This window comes from Electrophorus electricus, chromosome 11 (assembly GCF_013358815.1).
Source record: "Electrophorus electricus isolate fEleEle1 chromosome 11, fEleEle1.pri, whole genome shotgun sequence".
NCBI classification, from domain to species: Eukaryota; Metazoa; Chordata; class Actinopteri; order Gymnotiformes; family Gymnotidae; genus Electrophorus; species Electrophorus electricus.
The window spans coordinates 20,603,624-20,621,742 of NC_049545.1; positions in this window are offsets into that span (position 1 = coordinate 20,603,624).

The following is an 18,119-nucleotide window of genomic DNA, read 5'->3' on the forward strand; positions in this document are numbered from 1 at the left end:
ATGTGTTTGTATGTCTGTGCTGGGGTGTGTGTGTGTGTGTGTGTGTGTGTGTAGTCCCCATTGCCCATAGCTCATAGTATAACTGCTGAAGCAGCAACGGTTGACTCTGCTGCTCCTCACCCATTGTGAGAGTGCATTTTACACATCATAATTTAGCCATAAATCTTCCCACAGCAAGTATGGAGAGAGTGTGAGTATGCAGCCCCTTCAGAATGACACATTCCCTTCCACTTATATATACATTTATACACATGCATGCACGCACGCACATGCACGCACGCACATACACACACACACACACACACACACACACACACACACACACACACACACACACACGTGAACACCATTCCAGCTTTATATTCTCACTTGTCTTTCATTCACTGTGCACACTGGTTATGTGTGTCTGTGTGTCTGTGTGTGTGAGAGAGAGAGAGAGAGAGAGAGAGAGAGAGAGAGAGAGAGAGAAAGAGAGAGAAAGTTGATGAAGAACTGCCATGTTCATGCACAAACACACAGAAACACAGAAAAATCAGGTTAGAGAGCACACACACACACACACACACACACACACACACGCAAACATCAAGTTACAGAGTACATCCGCAGACACACACATGCACACACACACATATATATATATACTGTATATACAGTGTGTGAAAGCTAGAATGCTAATGGCACATCCAGATTACAGAGCACACACACGCACACACACACACACACACACACACACACACACACACACACACACACCCAACACACACGTACACACACACACACACACACACATGCACACCCACCCAACACACACACACACGCACACGCACACACACACGCACACACACACACACACACACTTACACACCTTTTCAACTAAAATAATTCTGGTTCTTGAACTGGTTCCATTCAGGCTTTTTAGAACCTTGGTGCTCTTCAGAGAACCGGTCCGTTTCACCAGTTTCTACCAGAACCAAGAGTGCATCATGAATGGAGGGTGGGACACAATAGAGGTAAACAGTAGCACATAGATTACCTGTGAGTATTTGTGCTGTTGTTACAGATGTTTGTTTTTTATGCAAAAAGAAAGAATGGATCAACCATCGGTAAAAAGAATAAATGATATTAAAATGTTTTGATATTTTGATGTAACAGTATGAAATAGTCATGAAAGTATAATAACATTACATGTAGGCTAAGGGGTAATGCAGTCAATCTACAGTCACGGTTCACGTTGAAAAACCTACTATTCTTTGGTTTCAGATGGGAACAAACTTTTCGGGTTTATTTTTTGTAGAAATGGGCCAAATTATTCCAAATTAGGTCCACGAACTGGAATGAAACCCCATTCCATGTTGTTTGAAAGGGGCCAGAGTACTAGAGAGCAGCTCTAATCGTTCTAAGCCGTTAAAAGGCTGCAGGCAGTGGCCAGCCGAAGCACGTCACCAACCCCTCTGGCTGTGGGCACAGAATGGCGTTTGCGGCGCTTTGTGGAGCTGCCGTGTGTGTCATCCATGATCCCAGAGGCCCACTCTGAATAGTCTGGAGCCTGCCAGAATGAACTGAGCCATTAGCAGTTCACGAAAATAAGAAGTACATCTTACAGCAACACTACATCTGTTTTTGTAATTGGGTAGAAATTAAAGTTGAGAACAGAAAGTTAAACTTTTTTAAAAATGTAAACGACATGGCAGGTTTTACTATTTTCAGCTTGGTACGAGACAGGAGTGCGATGCTTGCTTGGGGCTTTCTGAGCAGTAAGATTCAGCTCTTAGGAAAAAAAGGTTTAAACATAACACTATTGTGCTTCCCAGCACAAATGCCTGCACAATCTTTTGTTTATCTGTCTGTCTCTCTTTCTCCATTTCTCTCTCTCTCTCTCTCTCTCGCTCTTCCCCCTACCCTCTCTCAACTGAGTAGGTGTGAGAGAAAGCCTTACAAGTAACATGCATATGCTCTAGAACTCCTGCTCTGTGCCAGACTGCATTCAGGGTCAGGCCATGTGGATCTCCAGCCTGATCGCCGCCTGTCCCATGGTGTCCCTCTGCACTCTGTAAGATGCCCCACGGTGCCCGTCTGCACGCTGTAAGATGCCCCAAGGTGCCCCTCTGCACTCTGTAAGATGTCCCACGGTGCCCCTCTGCACTGTAAGACACTGAACCTGCAGATTTTATTTCTGTGACTGGAAGTAGACGTTTTCATATTTTTGCATATTATTATGCGATGTACATCTGTATCTAAATGAAGTCAACTCTGTTGAAAGTGGCTGGCAGTACCCAGATGAAGTGCACTGAGACATCTGGGTGTGAATTCCACATAATGGTGCTCGCAGGTTAAGCCACAACAACAACAATTAGCCACTAAGTGGGTTTCTGCTCCACTAATTGGGGTGTCGTGCTAAAGATAGGGAACAGTCATTGACATCTCACATGCTCGCTAACACAAACACTTAATTTCCTCACTAAGTGTATTGTAACGTTTACAATAACAGCTCCAGTGTTCCATGGATTAGTAGTTTATCTCACTTGGTTTAAAAAGCAAATGTTTTTATTGTCTGAAGTAGAATAAAATTAAAGAATCATAACCAGGGTGCACATACGCAGACATACACATGCACACAACCAAACATCCAGGTTGGTACACACAGGTCAAGTGTACTGCGTAGTGGGAAAATGACTGTGGGTGTTACAGTGCCTGATGCCCTCACATGACCCCTGCTGTTTTAGCTCAGTATGAGTGTCAGAAGTGACCCACCTCGCCGCTGCCCCCAGCTGTAGCGGAGAAAGCGTTCAGGTGTGTGCGGTTATGCCAGTATGCATAATACTAATCTCTTGAGTGCTAATCTCTTGAGTGGGTTCTGCCTTCAGAGTTCTGTGCTCTCACCAGTCCTGTGCACATTATTGTGCAATTCTGCCCTGGTGACCCGTAACGAGAACATCGGCAGGATCTGATGGGATAGAGGAGTGCTCAGGGTTCACTGCTCAGCCAATCAGGAGTGACAAATGACTTTCTTAGTTTGCTTAGGGACTACTGTTGCAGGAACTGACATGCTCTCACACTTTCGCTCACTGTGTGTTTTCCTTCATCCTTTACTTCATCCTTTTCTCCATCTACCTCCATTCTCTCACTTTGTTTCTTAAACCTGTTTCTTTCTCTCTCGCTGTCTCTGGACGTAATTCCACCATGTGGCAATGGACATCTGACATATGCTCTTGTACCCCTTACGGGTCAAGGGAGCCCCTTACCAGCTGTGAGTAAGACTACATTACCCATCAGCACTTTCTCTCTGAGCAAGTCATCACCCAGAGCTTTAGACTTGATATATAAGTGACCTGGCACTTCAAGCGTCACCGTGGGCCACCAGCATTTCATCTTCCTAGAGGAGCAAACCATTGTCAGAGATGTAAAGTGCATTCTCCTCAGTGTGAGCACTCAGGGTGCCTGGGACTAGCATTAAGGCTCTGGACATTCATTTTAATAGCCACGTGTGTTATGCTGTGTCAGCTAGATCACACACCCGCTGTGCTAGGTTATCAGTGACTTAAAAGGCAATGTTGGGGTTGACTCTGTGTGTGTGTGTGTGTGTGTGTGTGTGTGTGAGAGAGAGAGAGAGAGAGAGAGAGAGAGAGAGAGAGAGAGAGAGAGAGAGACATAGCTGGGTGCAATAGATTGGTACCCTCCTGATACCCTTAAGAGACAGGCAGCTGTGCCATAAAGGGTGGCACCACAGTGCTCTGTGGGGATGTTTGCTGTTGAGTCTCAGCACTGTGACTGGAAATGATCCTGGTAGTAGTAACGAGCTCCCTTGGACCCTAGAAAGGCCCTCTGAAGACACAGTGGCACCATCATGAAATCCTGTCTGTCTGCCTCTCTCTCCAGCCTCTTCCTCTCTTCCTCTCACCCTTTTTCTAGTTGTCCCTTTCTCTTTCTCCCTCTCCAACTCCTTCTCTTCCTCTCACTCTTTCTTTTTATTATAATTGTATCGCCTTTATTTCAATCTCTGGAACTCATAAATATGACTGTAAGCCTGCAAACCTACACAAACAAGAAAAAAAAAACCCACAGGAAGTCTGCAGCTCGAAGACAAACAAATGTTTATCCCCTGAAATACACAACTTGACTCTAATTTTTTTTGTATGAAAATAGCAGATTATTATTTTCTAGTACATGCATGGCACTATAGTCATCCTGTTCATTTCTTCCTCAAAGCAATTACATGCTCTGGGAAACCAGAGTGCATACAGAATATATTACAGAGTTTATATTTAGTGGAACAAACATTGTGCCACTTACATAAGGTAATATTTCTACCACCGTAAGCTGAAATAGGGACACAAAATGCAAACGGTATGATTTAACCTCTTCTTTACACATGGTACCACGTCTAACTCAGTTCTGGTTTTGACTTTGTTTGTTAAGATGAATCTGCTCTCTCTCTCTCTCTCTCTGTCTTGCAAGTTTAGTCAAGATGGCATTATTGGCATGACTGTGCAAAATAAAATATTGCCAAAGCACTAAAAATATTTACTTTTTAACATAATAATAAGAATACTAATAATAGCATTATTTTCTCTTAAATAATAAAGAAATAGATCATAGTTTTAATATCATCTAACAAATCATTAAGATATCTCACACTCTCCCTCTGCTCTTTCTTGGTCTCTCTCAATTCAAATCACTTCAGTTCAATGGTATGGTGTTGGCATGACAAATATCCACATTTATATTGCCAAAGCTTTGAAGAACAAACGTTGCATAAGCACAGAATGGTAAACAAAAAGGTCTCGCCCTCTCCCTGTCTGTCTGTCTCCCTGTCTGTCTGTCTCCCTGTCTGTCTCTCTCCCCGTCTGTCTCTCTCCCTGTCTGTCTCTCTCCCCGTCTGTCTCTCTCCCTGTCTGTCTCTCTCCCTGTCTGTCTCTCTCCCCGTCTGTCTCTCATCCCGTCTGTCTCTCTCCCTGTCTGTCTGTCTCCCTGACTGTCTCTCTCCCTGTCTGTCTCTCTCCCTGTCTGTCTTTCTCCCTGTGTGTCTCTCTCCCTGTCTGTCTCTTGCTCTGTCTGTGTCACGGAACGCTCGCCTCCCGCGGGTCACGGGGTTTGGCCCGCCACGTGAAGTGGGAGGATATTTATCTGTGGCCACACCTGCACACACCTTCACCTCGTCTTGTCTGTGTATATAAACCCTTGTTATTGTGTGTCATTGCTGAATTGTTGATGTAGCGTGTTGATGGAAATGTTAGCGTCGTCGTCGGCAACTTGTACTTTTCGTCATTGTTAAAGGTAGTCGTGTTCGTTGTTCTGTTCAGTGTTAACCGTTAAGTGTTCACGTTTAGTGCTTGTGAGTGCCGTTGTGTTTTATGTAATGAAATGTTCGTCCATGTCGAGAGAGTCAGTGCGTCCTGCTCTATGCCCAGAACATTGCGGAGAGGACCGTGACCGTTGTCCTTGTCCTCTCTGGAAGTGGAGGGGAACACCCCCAGGAATTTCTTGGGGGGGGCCTAAGGCCATCGAGCCTGGGCCGAGGAGGACCGATGTGCCCCGCAATGACCGTAAAGAAGGCGGTTGGGTGGAGCCATCGGGATATCCGGAGGGCAGAGCTGAAGCCCGAGTCCCTTCCCTTCCGCTGACTCGCCAGCGAGGCTGGAAGGGTCTGCCCAAAGCCCCAGAGGCAAATCGCCTCTGGGATGCTCCTAGAGCAGCAGGCGAGAGGAGGGCCATCGGGGAGGGTAGCATGTCTGGAATCAGGGCGGACGTGCACCCCTGCATGTCAATTCAGGCCACGGACACGTCAAGGCACCCGCGCGGACGGCGGGCGCCACGTCACAGCACTTTATATGTTTGTGTGTGGGCACTAATGTTAGTTTGTGTTTGCGCCTTTTATATGTTTACAGGCGCAACGTCGTTGAGAGCGTACCGGACTACCCTGAGAGAGGCAGGGAGGCTGCCTTTCTCCCTCTCATTGCGAGGTCTCCGTTGCTGGCGGCACCTGGCCCACCTGGTACTGGGTGGGCGCCGGCCATTGCTGTGCTGTGTGTTTGTGTTTACGTGTACACGGCGCCCGGAGGTTCGCGTTCTCTGGAAGGACGCTTCGGGAGCCGTGCCCTTTGGGAGGGGGTTCTGTCACGGAACGCTCGCCTCCCGCGGGTCACGGGGTTTGGCCCGTCACGTGAAGTGGGAGGATATTTGTCTGTGGCCACACCTGCACACACCTGCACCTCGTCTTGTCTGTGTATATAAACCCTTGTTATTGTGTGCAGCATGTTGGTCATTGTTGATGTAGCGTGTTGATGTAAATGTTAGCGTCGTCGTCGTCAACTTGTACTTTTCGTCATTGTTAAAGGTAGTCGTGTTCGTTGTTCTGTTCAGTGTTAACCGTTAAGTGTTCACGTTTAGTGCTTGTGTTATATGTGAGTGCCCTTATGTTTTATGTTGTTAAATGTTCGTCCATGTCGAGAGAGTCTGTGCATCCTGCTCCATGCCCTTCGGCACTCGGGCCAGCACGTTACAGTCTGTCTGTCTCTTGCTCTCTGTCTCTCAATTTGTTTCTCTCTCTGTCTGTCTCAGTCTGTCTCTTGCATTCTCTATCTCGTTGTTGGATGCTCCGATGGGTAGTAAACGTTTTGAGGTTTGTACTTTGTCACTGCCTCAGTTCTGGCAGGCAGGATGGCTCCTCTTGGCTTCTTTTATTCGTTTTTGTCCTTCCAGTTTCTCCTTCTAACCATTTCTTTCTTTTTTTCAAATTTGAAGCATATGTTTTGAACCTCTCCATCTATGAGCTGTCTTTTTTCTGTTTCAAGCTCCCGATTTGTGACATTTGGAGCGAGTGTAGTGAGCAGTAGAGAATGGTGTGTTTGTGCAGTGTGTTGAGAACGGTGTGTTTGTGCAGTGTGTTGAGAACGGTGTGTTTGTGCAGTGTGTAGAGAACGGTGTGTTTGTGCAGTGTGTAGAGAACGGTGTGTTTGTACAGTGTGTTGAGAACGGTGTGTTTGTGCAGTGTGTAGAGAACGGTGTGTTTGTGCAGTGTGTTGAGAATGGTGTGTTTGTGCAGTGTGTAGAGAATAGTGTGTTTGTGCAGTGTGTAGAGAACGGTGTGTTTGTGCAGTGTGTAGAGAACGGTGTGTTTGTGCAGTGTGTTGAGAACGGTGTGTTTGTGTAGTGTGTAGAGAATGGTGTGTTTGTGCAGTGTTTTGAGAACGGTGTGTTTGTGTAGTGTGTAGAGAACGGTGTGTTTGTGCAGTGTGTAGAGAACGGTGTGTTTGTGCAGTGTGTAGAGAACGGTGTGTTTGTGCAGTGTGTAGAGAACGGTGTGTTTGTGCAGTGTGTAGAGAACGGTGTGTTTGTGCAGTGTGTAGAGAATGGTGTGTTTGTGCAGTGTGTTGAGAACGGTGTGTTTGTGCAGCGTGTAGAGAATGGTGTGTTTGTGCAGTGTGTTGAGAACGGTGTGTTTGTGCAGTGTGTAGAGAACGGTGTGTTTGTGCAGTGTGTTGAGAATGGTGTGTTTGTGTAGTGTGTAGAGAATAGTGTGTTTGTGCAGTGTGTTGAAAATGGTGTGTTTGTGCAGTGTGTTGAGAACGGTGTGTTTGTGCAGTGTGTTGAGAATGGTGTGTTTGTGCAGTGTGTAGAGAATGGTGTGTTTGTGCAGCGTGTAGAGAATGGTGTGTTTGTGCAGTGTGTTGAGAACGGTGTGTTTGTGCAGTGTGTTGAGAACGGTGTGTTTGTGCAGTGTGTAGAGAACGGTGTGTTTGTGCAGTGTGTTGAGAACGGTGTGTTTGTGCAGTGTGTAGAGAACGGTGTGTTTGTGCAGTGTGTAGAGAACGGTGTGTTTGTGCAGTGTGTTGAAAATGGTGTGTTTGTGCAGTGTGTTGAGAATGGTGTGTTTGTGCAGTGTGTTGAGAACGGTGTGTTTGTGTAGTGTGTAGAGAATGGTGTGTTTGTGCAGTGTGTAGAGAACAGTGTGTTTGTGCAGTGTGTAGAGAATGGTGTGTTTGTGCAGTGTGTAGAGAATGGTGTGTTTGTGCAGTGTGTAGAGAACGGTGTGTTTGTGCAGTGTGTAGAGAACGGTGTGTTTGTGCAGTGTGTAGAGAATGGTGTGTTAATGCAGTGTGTTGACAACATGCAGCGTGACAAACTTAATTAAGGACAGTTATTTGCCATTTTTGATTTCGAACAGGCAGTTTCTCAGGGCTCTATCTCTCAGTTTCTCTGTATCTAACCCTGTCTCTCTCTCTCCTGTGTGTGTCTCTCTCAATTGCATTTAGTTCTAATGAGTGGTGCTTTATTGGCATGGCAAGTATTCACGCTTGTTTTGCTGAAGATTTGATTAAAAAATGAAGAATATAGAATGGTAAACAAAAGGTAAAATAGATTTAAGTCATTTAAATCATGCATCAGCAAATAGTAGGTGGGGGTATTATATTACATAATAATTATAATATTTTTTGATCAACTCCTCGGTTAGTTGCAGAGAGCGCATATTGTCATGGTTTCCCTGTCTCATATCATTCCTTCATTTTCTCCATTCTCGTCCCACTCCTCGTTTTGGCTTTCACCTCATTTGTATCACCTGTGCATTGTTAGTCCTCATTACCTTGTGTGTGTAAACTGGCTTGCTGCCTGTGTGTTGGCTGGTTGTAATCCATGCCCTGTGATTTCTAGCATCTCTCTCTTTATCTCTCTCTCTCTTTGTCTCTCTGTTTATCTCTCTCTGTTTATCTCTCTTTCTCTCTGTTTATCTCTGTTTATCTCTCTCTGTCTCTCTATATTTCTCTGTTTATCTCTTTATCCCTGTTATCCCTATCTCTCTCTGTTTATCTCTGTTTATCTCTCTCTGTTTATCTCTCTTTCTGTCTCTGTTTATCTCTGTCTGTTTATCTCGCTGTCTCAGTTTATCTCTCTTTGTCTGTTTATCTCTCTCTGTCTCTCTGTTTATCTCTCTTTGTCTCTCTCTCCACCTTCCACAGGTATTTGCTCTCACACCTGTGCAATGAAGAGTCCATTAAACAAGAAGATACACAACAGATCTGTGGGTGGATGTGTGGGTGTGGATGGGAGAGCGTCCAGTCCTAGAGGGCCAGACCCCAGCCCTGTGCTGGGAGCCGGTACCCAAAGCAAGTTGTCCCTCCTCTACACCACCTTATTTCATCTTCCATGTTCTACACATATGAGATGTCGCCTAATTTGTTAATTTTGAGGACACGCTGTATTGAGGTGGTGGGGGGTCCCACCAAGCCCTGGCTGTGCTCTTTTAGAATATAGGAGCTTATGGATCAAATCGCATAGAGAGGCGGCACGCATGCCACGTTCTCGCTTTCCGCGAGATCCGTCTGTCAGAATCTCCTGCTACATGGGCTGAGACCAAGGTGGAGGCGGAGCCGCACGCCCTGGCTGCCTACGCACCTGTACACACCTGTGCACACCTCGATGCTGTTATGGCTTGGCTGTAGGTGTGTGAGAGGGCAGGTCACAGGGCTTGTTTGCATGGTTTTGTTTTCCCATGCCTGGTAGCATTTAAAAAATGCCGTTTAGGGCAGGATAAATGAGAGATCAGGAGAGGAGGTGAGCGGAGGGTGTGTTGTACAACAGTAACTGGCATTCATACTGTCTGAGAGCAGTAAGCTGTCAGTGCGGAACAATTAGTTTAAATCTCCCAGTTCTCATCTGTTTAGCTTCCCAACTGCATTCTGGGGAAGTGAGGGTTGTTTAAGACAGCATGGGCGTTTTATATTCTTATAGATTTGTGATGTGTGTGTGTGTGTGTGTGTGTTTGGGGAGCTTTCTGTGATTGGGGAATGTGAGCATTAAGTGGCAGGCAGGGGAAATTTGCACTGAACAAATAAATGTCAGTATAAGTGGAAGCAGGGGTTTCCTCTGTGTTGCATATAAGGCTGCAAAGCTTTTCCTCCATGTTGCACACAGTTCTGCGTGCACTGGAGGCATTGGGGTGGGGGATTGTTGGGGATGTTGGAGGTGATTGACAGCACTGACAGATGTCTCTTCGTGTTGGAGACAGCGGTGATAATCTCTTGTTTTTGTGCTTGGACAGACATAGAGAAGAGGGGTGTCCTACCTAGAACTGCGCCTCACCACGTAGGAGGAGCTTTATGCAACTTCTGGTTTGGCTCACCGCTTCAACTCTTTGTTTACGATTCAATTGTTAATCTTAACGCAAATTATTTAGTATTCATTTGAATTATTTAGTAAGTACATTTGAATAATAATAAGTAATAATAAGTAATAAGAGAGAGGAGTGAGAGTGTGGCTCCCTGCTCCAGGTGATGCAGGGTAAGGGGTTAAACAGAAGAGTGAAGAAGAGAGCACTTTTATTAAGAGCATTTTGAAGCTTGTTTTGATTTGAAACGAAGCTACCTCTTTGTTTTCATTCTTGAAGACGAAGGATCGTTTTTTGCATGCTAATCGAATGCTAATTGTCTGCCTGGCGTAGGAGAGAGTGCACATATGTGAGTGATTGAACTCTTAGAGTTAACCAAGGCTGCTAAGTGTATGCACAAATAAACACACACAAATGCATGCATGCATGCAGGCACACAAACACACAATCCCGTTCTGTCTTTCCACACTAACAGGCTAAGACAAGTTTTAGAAAGAGTTAGTTTATTGATGCCAAGTCTATGTTGGATAAACTCTTGTTTGCTTAGCCAATTCAAACAAAGGTTGTACTCATCGCTAATGACAATGCTGTTTCTAGAAAGTTCTTGTCCTATATGCTTGTCTGTTTCAAACCTAGGATACGTTTACCTGTTAAAAATATATCACTCAACTGTATCGACTCACACAGGTCATGGAGGTGAACGTCATCATGTCATTTCAGTACGTTAATCTCCTGCAGCAAAAGTGTGGTTTCAAATTCAACTTCCAACAAAGCTCCAAGCTCCAAGTCTCCACGTGATTTCACTCTGTTGCTTCTCAACAGTGTTGTGGCTGCAGTTATGTCTACGCTCGAAACAATACATTGTGTAAGAATGAACTAGACGTCATTTATAGATTTCAGATTAAAAATGCTTTGCTTTTGCCTTCTGCATTTTGTAATCATAGATGTCTTATTGTACTGTGATTTATCGTCCTGTGATGGTGTCACCAGAGATTTAGTATGGCCTCTTCTTCCATACTACTTTAATATATTATGAGAGTTTTGTAAACAAAGAATTTTTTTTCTTTTTATTGTTCTCTGTCCCCAGTCTGCATCTGTGAACTGTTACCTTGGCAACCCTCTCAGAGAAACATACTGATGTAACCACATTTTTGTGTCACACGTGGCTCATATGAGATTATACACACACACACACACGCGCACACACACGCACACACACACGCACATACACACGCGCACACACACGCACACGCACATACGCACACACACGCACACGCACATACACACACATACACACGCACACACGCACACACGCACACACGCACACACGCACACACACACACACATACACGCACATACATGCACACACATACATGCACACACACACACACACAAACCTATCTCGCAAAAAGGTAGACATCTGCTTGATCTCTAGTTCATAACTTCGTCAGAGGTGTCAACCTATGGCACATGGAAACAATTACTGGACAACTCATGTCTATATAACAGTAATTCCCTGAGAATTTATCTGTTCCCAGACTCAGATAGACAAGTCCTGATCATCCTGCCAACTTCTGATTGAGGAGGGTATAGTCTGATGAGGCTATGAGACCCAGGTTAAGGGTAAAATGACGCACACAAATTCATCTGTTTACCATTATAAAGGTTTTGAGTCCATGTGTGATTTATTTGTACAAATCAATTTTGATATTCAAGGCAGTCAATTTAAGCTAAGAAAAAGAGTTTGTCAGGAAATGAGAGTTTGAGTTTGTGTCAGGAAATGAAGGGGCTTGGCTAAAATGAGTGATGCATCATTTCGGCCCTTGAAAGAGCACACGTTGGTAGAACACTTACGAGTATGGGACCCCAAATCCCTCTATTTTGTCTCTCTGACACCAACTCTTCTGTCTCTCTGACACCAACTCTTCTGTCTCTCTGACACCAACTCTTCTGTCTCTCTGACACCAGCTACGGTGTCTCTCTGACACCAGCTACTGTGCCCCTCTGACACCAGCTACGGTGTCTCTCTGACACCAGCTACTGTGCCCCTCTGACACCAGCTACGGTGTCTCTCTGACACCAGCTAATGTGTCCCTCTGACATCAGCTACCATGTCTCTCTGACACCAGCTAATGTGTCCCTCTGACATCAGCTACCATGTCTCTCTGACACCAGCTAATGTCGTCCCCTGACACCAGCTAGTGTGTCCCCCTGACACCACTATATTGTCCTTGTGTTTTTGATCATGATGTTATTGTGATCATTTATGGTCTGTGGCATTTAAAACAAAAGACAGAATAATTTGTGCCAATGTTTAATTAATTCTCTTGTATTTATTATTTATTAATTTATTTACTGAAGTGCTTCATTTGCTTATGCGTTTAAAAAAGTCACACTGTAGGTGTGGAATCAAAAATTAGTCTATTTCTCTCATTCTTCGCTCTCCCCGTTTTTCTCTCAGGTGCGCACACACGCACACGCACACACACACATGCACACACACACACACACACACACACACACACACACACACACACACACACACACTCACACTCACACTCACACTCTCTCACTCCTAATCAGAGTGTATGGCACTAGATGGCAGCCTTGTAGCTTCCTCTCTGCACTTGAGTTTAACTTCAATGAATGACAAAGACAAAGTGGCAATTGCCTCCCCTCTGGACCACAGGAAATGACATGCCACACCGGAAATTATATGCACACAAACAGGACCACAATCTAGTTCCTTTATCTGTAAAGTATATGATGTGCCATCTCAAAATGGCCTTGGACAAAGTTAACCTCTTGGACCGCAGGAAACACTCAACTAGCGCTTAAAAACATTGCATTGACTTATACTATATCAGTATTGCAAAGATCAGTATTGTGATAATTGATGAAAAATATATTGCCCAGCCCTAGCTGACATGTACAGCACTCTGTTGCTTTTATTATAGTTGAGAGCATAAGCAGTGAGGCTGCATACCGCCCATTTAGATTACAGCACTTTCAGATAAGCCTGATGTATCAGGACAGGCTCTTTATTTGTTTAATGGTGGCAGAGTCATCAATAGCTTGTCCATTCACTTCTTATCTGCAGTGCATTTTTCTTCTTCAAACAGCAGACACCCCCAAATTTGTAACTGTTTATTATGGATGGGTCATTACTAAGGCATTAGCTGGTAACTCAAACATTTGTGTTATCTAAAAGACAGGAAACCTATTTTTGGTAAGTAGTAACTCCCAGAGCACGGGGAAAAAAATTGTTTGGTTTGTGATGTGCACAGTAAGTCCTTCAAACTCCCACATCCTCTAAACAAATGCAAAGGTTATTGTATTTTCTATCAGACTCATAGTAGCAATATGAACCTGCTGATGTGCACATGCCAGCTATCACATGGCTCCAAAGGTCACCTGGCGTTACTTTAGAAAACAAACAAATAGCCTCTCAGTGAAAATATAAACATGTGCCTGATTCTCATCCTCATTACAGCAAGTCAATATTGGCTTTGGTTGCAGCTAATGTTCAGTGGAAGCCTTGGCCTAAATATCTGCGGGAAGCTAGTCTTGCTCGGTTACTGATTTAGGCTGAACCAAACAGATCTAAAGTGGATTGACGAGCTCACTCTGAGCCCTGTGCGGGGACGATCAGCAACTGCCCAGTTTGGGTCCTCTACTCCCCTCCATCTCACTGATACTACGTTACAATTTTCTCTCCATCATATAGGCAGGTGTAGTTTTAGATACCTTTTTGACACATTACAGATTTTGGGCTTGGCCCACCTGAAATTTTGGCATTCAATTGTTATTGTACTTGAAAAATATTCTAAATAAATGCAATTAAACATAAATAAATCTAAAGGAATATTTGTGACGTGTAACTACTGTTTATTGGAGAAGCATAATTGTACTAATATTAAATAATTAATTAATTGATTTTAATTCGGATTGTAGTCCCTCCTAAACGTCACTTTGTTCATGTGCTGTTTTGTCCATGTTCAGGTCTGTGTGCTGTACAGTAGAGCTCTTTCACAGGATTCTCTCACACTCACACCTGCCAGTGGTCCAGAAGTAAATCTGTGTGAAATGAAGTGTGGTTTCTCTCCTCTAAACTGCTTTGGTTTTTCTAATAAGTTATTATTATTTTTAAAAGTTGCTGCTGCCACTCTTTTAAAAAGGTTCTTAAATGCCTTCATTTAATGTCGCATTTAATTAGGGTTATATTCTGTTCATTAAATTATTCTGCTATGGTCTTTTTTCATCAGTTTATAATCTCTTTGTAATTATAACAGTCTAGTTTATTGTCTAGCCATGTGCTTTCTCTCTGTTTTATTTGTGTGCCCCGCCTTAGTCACACCTCCCACCTGCGTCTGCTATGGTTCTGTGCCCCGCCTTAGTCACGCCTCCCACCTGCGTCTGCTACGGTTCTGTGCCCCGCCTTAGTCACGCCTCCCACCTGCGTCTGCTACGGTTCTGTGCCCCGCCTTAGTCACGCCTCCCACCTGCGTCTGCTACGGTTCTGTGCCCCGCCTTAGTCACGCCTCCCACCTGCGTCTGCTACGGTTCTGTGCCCCGCCTTAGTCACGCCTCCCACCTGCGTCTGCTACGGTTCTGTGCCCCGCCTTAGTCACGCCTCCCACCTGCGTCTGCTACGGTTCTGTGCCCCGCCTTAGTCACGCCTCCCACCTGCGTCTGCTACGGTTCTGTGCCCCGCCTTAGTCACGCCTCCCACCTGCGTCTGCTACGGTTCTGTGCCCCGCCTTAGTCACGCCTCCCACCTGCGTCTGCTATGTTGTTCTTACCCTGTGTAATCCGTCCCAGGTGTCTCCTGTTAGCATCTGGTGTTTTCCCTGTTTTGTTACTGGTCATTGTTTAATGTTATATGCACTATGCTAGATGTACCGTACGATTCTGTTTCCAGTTATCCTGTGGTTTGCATCTCTTGTTTTTCTAGTTCTCTTCTACATATTTTTGTGTTTAGCTTCCATGTTCTGTTCCGGTTTTGTTTCTAGAAATAACTCCTCTGATTTTTTGACCCTGGACCATCCCTGTAAAAGTGATTATGGAACTGCCCTCAATAAATGGCACACCTCGCAGCGTTTGGGTTTTGCCTCTAAATGCTCAGCGTCACAATAATTTAGTCTGTTTTAATCATTATTTTTGTCTTTCTTTTCCTCTTTTAAGTGCCATAGTAACAAAAGCTAGGACACAGTGGTTTGTGGGAAAATCTTTATTTTCTTCCAGGCATAGGCTAATGAGGTAGAGTGAACCAGTCGTGCTATTAGCAGACTTGAATCCTGAGGTAGATGGATTGCTAAGCAGAGAGTAGTCGCTCCAGTGCAAGGTCGAAGTTGGCAGGCAGAATCCAGTAAGTACAGAAGGACTAGAAGGGAAGCAGAAACCGATAACTAGAAAAACCATCTTTGCTTAACAAGGATGCCTGTGAGAAGGGGATCTATATTATATATTATATATTTTATATATATATGAGGGAAAATGTGAGGAGAGATGAGGGCCAGGTGTTGACAATCAGTGTGCAGGTGAAGGTGATCTGGTTCAACGGAGAATGCCCCTGGAAGGGACGGATTTGGGTGTGTCATTCCTAGCTGGATGGGTGGAATCCCTGACAGCTATATAGTTCACGCTTTAAAAGGGCTTCAATTTAAATTCACGCCCACTTCAGAACTGCCCAACTGTGTGGATTACTGCTACTGCAGCAATCCATCATATAGCACCAGGGCCCTTCCAGCCAGTCCAGGGGTGTGGTTCTGGCTAAGTAAAACTAGCTTAGTATCATGACAGAGCCGCCTGTTACGTTTTGTCACTGAGGCGAACGCTATTTATACTCACGCCTCATTACAGACTAATTTAGCCAGCCACAAAACACGCTAATGTCAGTGGTCACAAGGCTAAACGCAGGGGCCATCAAACCTGAAAAAAACTGATGAAGAGGCTTCCCGCTGTCAGTGACTTGTATTGTTTCAATAATGCAGTAATAGAGTTGTATTATAGTGGTATGACAAGTCGTTTTCACTCTGAAATTGCTGGTGTACCACTGAATCAGCAATTTTCCCCTTTACATTAATGTAAGGAGCACTTTACTTTAATGTCCACCAAGGTGATTTTGAAAAAAAAAAAAAGGAATCGTCTATTAAAAGAAGGATGACAATATGATAATAAAGCTTCCAAGAAAAGACCAGTTTTAAGAAAGTTGCGTCATGGGTGATAATGACTTCAGAGTTTTTAGAGTAAAGTTTGTTCTGTTGTTATTTTGTGTCTAGAATGAACTCACTTACACTGATGGAAAGCTAATCAGGCAAAAATATTCCTAATTTTCCAGAGGGTGTTGGGATGAGGATCTGAACTGTGTCAGGATTTTCAGCAAACTCTGGTCATTCTGTTGTCTAAATCTGTTTCAGATGTTTCTCTCTCTATCAGTCCTCCCACATTACCCAGAGTAGTGAGCACACCCATAAGATTTCTAAAATAACATGCGAATGGGTCGCTGTCTTAAAACAAAGGGTAGTCAGTCATTGGTGGACGAGGCTCGTGGAATTCATGTCCTAAGCCATGCTGCGTTGGAGGCCACAGAACTCTGCTAGTCTCTACCCCAGCCAACAGATATAATAAAATGAGTCAATAAGCCCAGTGACGCTAATGAGCAACTCTCCAGAAAGCCCCTCACTCTGCATCAACACACACGCGCGTACGCTCGCTCTCTAATGAGGGACAGAGCACGTCTGTCACGCCAGAAAGCTCCTCACCCTGCATCGGCGCTCATGCTCGCTCTCTAATGAGGGACAGAGCGCGTCTGCTAGATGAGTGGCTACCACCAGATGCCCTTAGGCTTTTCATCAAGACCTGATCACTCACTCTGCCTGGATGCCTATAATTTCATCCGACAGACAAGCCCGAACCCTGCCTGCAAGGTGTTAAAGTCACCCCTCTGAATTACTGTCAAGGAAGGACACCCCTCTAAACGCCAGTCAGGCAGGACACCCCTCTAAACGACTGAACATCATTACGCAGTGCCCTTGATGCACAGCTTACATGTTAAATCAAGGCAGTGTTCTACAGCATGGCTGTTTTAAAAATGTGTCTAATTGTTTGTTTTTGTTAGTGCATTAATTTCTGATCATTATTTTTTTTGCTTATTATTTTCAATTCAGTAGCTACAAGCAATTAGACTTGTTTTAGATCTGAAAATGTTCTCTACGTTAATTTGAAGAAGTGTTGAATGTTAGTGCGCTTGCTTTTATGGAAGGGTCTTGGGGCCATATTTTCACGGATTGGAATGCACCAACACCTACACATGTTTATTGACCACACTGTTCACTAACACAGCATGAACAGATGCAGAGTGGATGGTTACCCACAACATTATTTTACAAATACAGCAAATTCGTATGCCTATGAACAGACGTTGAGTGCAATGCTACAAATACAGGCAACGTTTTTAATGTGTTTCAATGAGAAACACTTGGCCAGTCTAAATAATACAGCAGGGACTAGGGGTGGATGAGGGGGCCCTTAAACACTCCATGCCACGGGTAATATGGATAAGTGTTACATATGTGTTTGGTTGCTATTCACCATTCTTGTGATTAAACCCAAGTTGCTGTTTTTTCCTCTGGGTCCCATAGGGGTTTGAATCCATTCCTAAGGTAAATCCAACCAATCCACATTTTTAAAAGGCCCTGCTTTTTATACCATGTGCTGTTTAAAAACTGCCACGTAACCTTGTTAGGTAGCTGGAGCATGATAGGAGCTTTGCAGTAAGTCGGGTCATGACTTCAGCTTGGTAATGATATATCCAGTTTGCAGCTGTAAGTTTTTGTAGGATCTGGTGACTAGAGAATGGAATCATTTGTATGTTTCTACGCGGTTTGTAAGAGAGTGGGAAACATCAGTTGTGATCCTTATACAGACGCTCAGTCTGTGCTCACCCCCAGCCAGTGAAGCTAAGTACTTCTGAACATTTATGCCTCAGGTTGTTGTTGTGTCAGACTTGCTG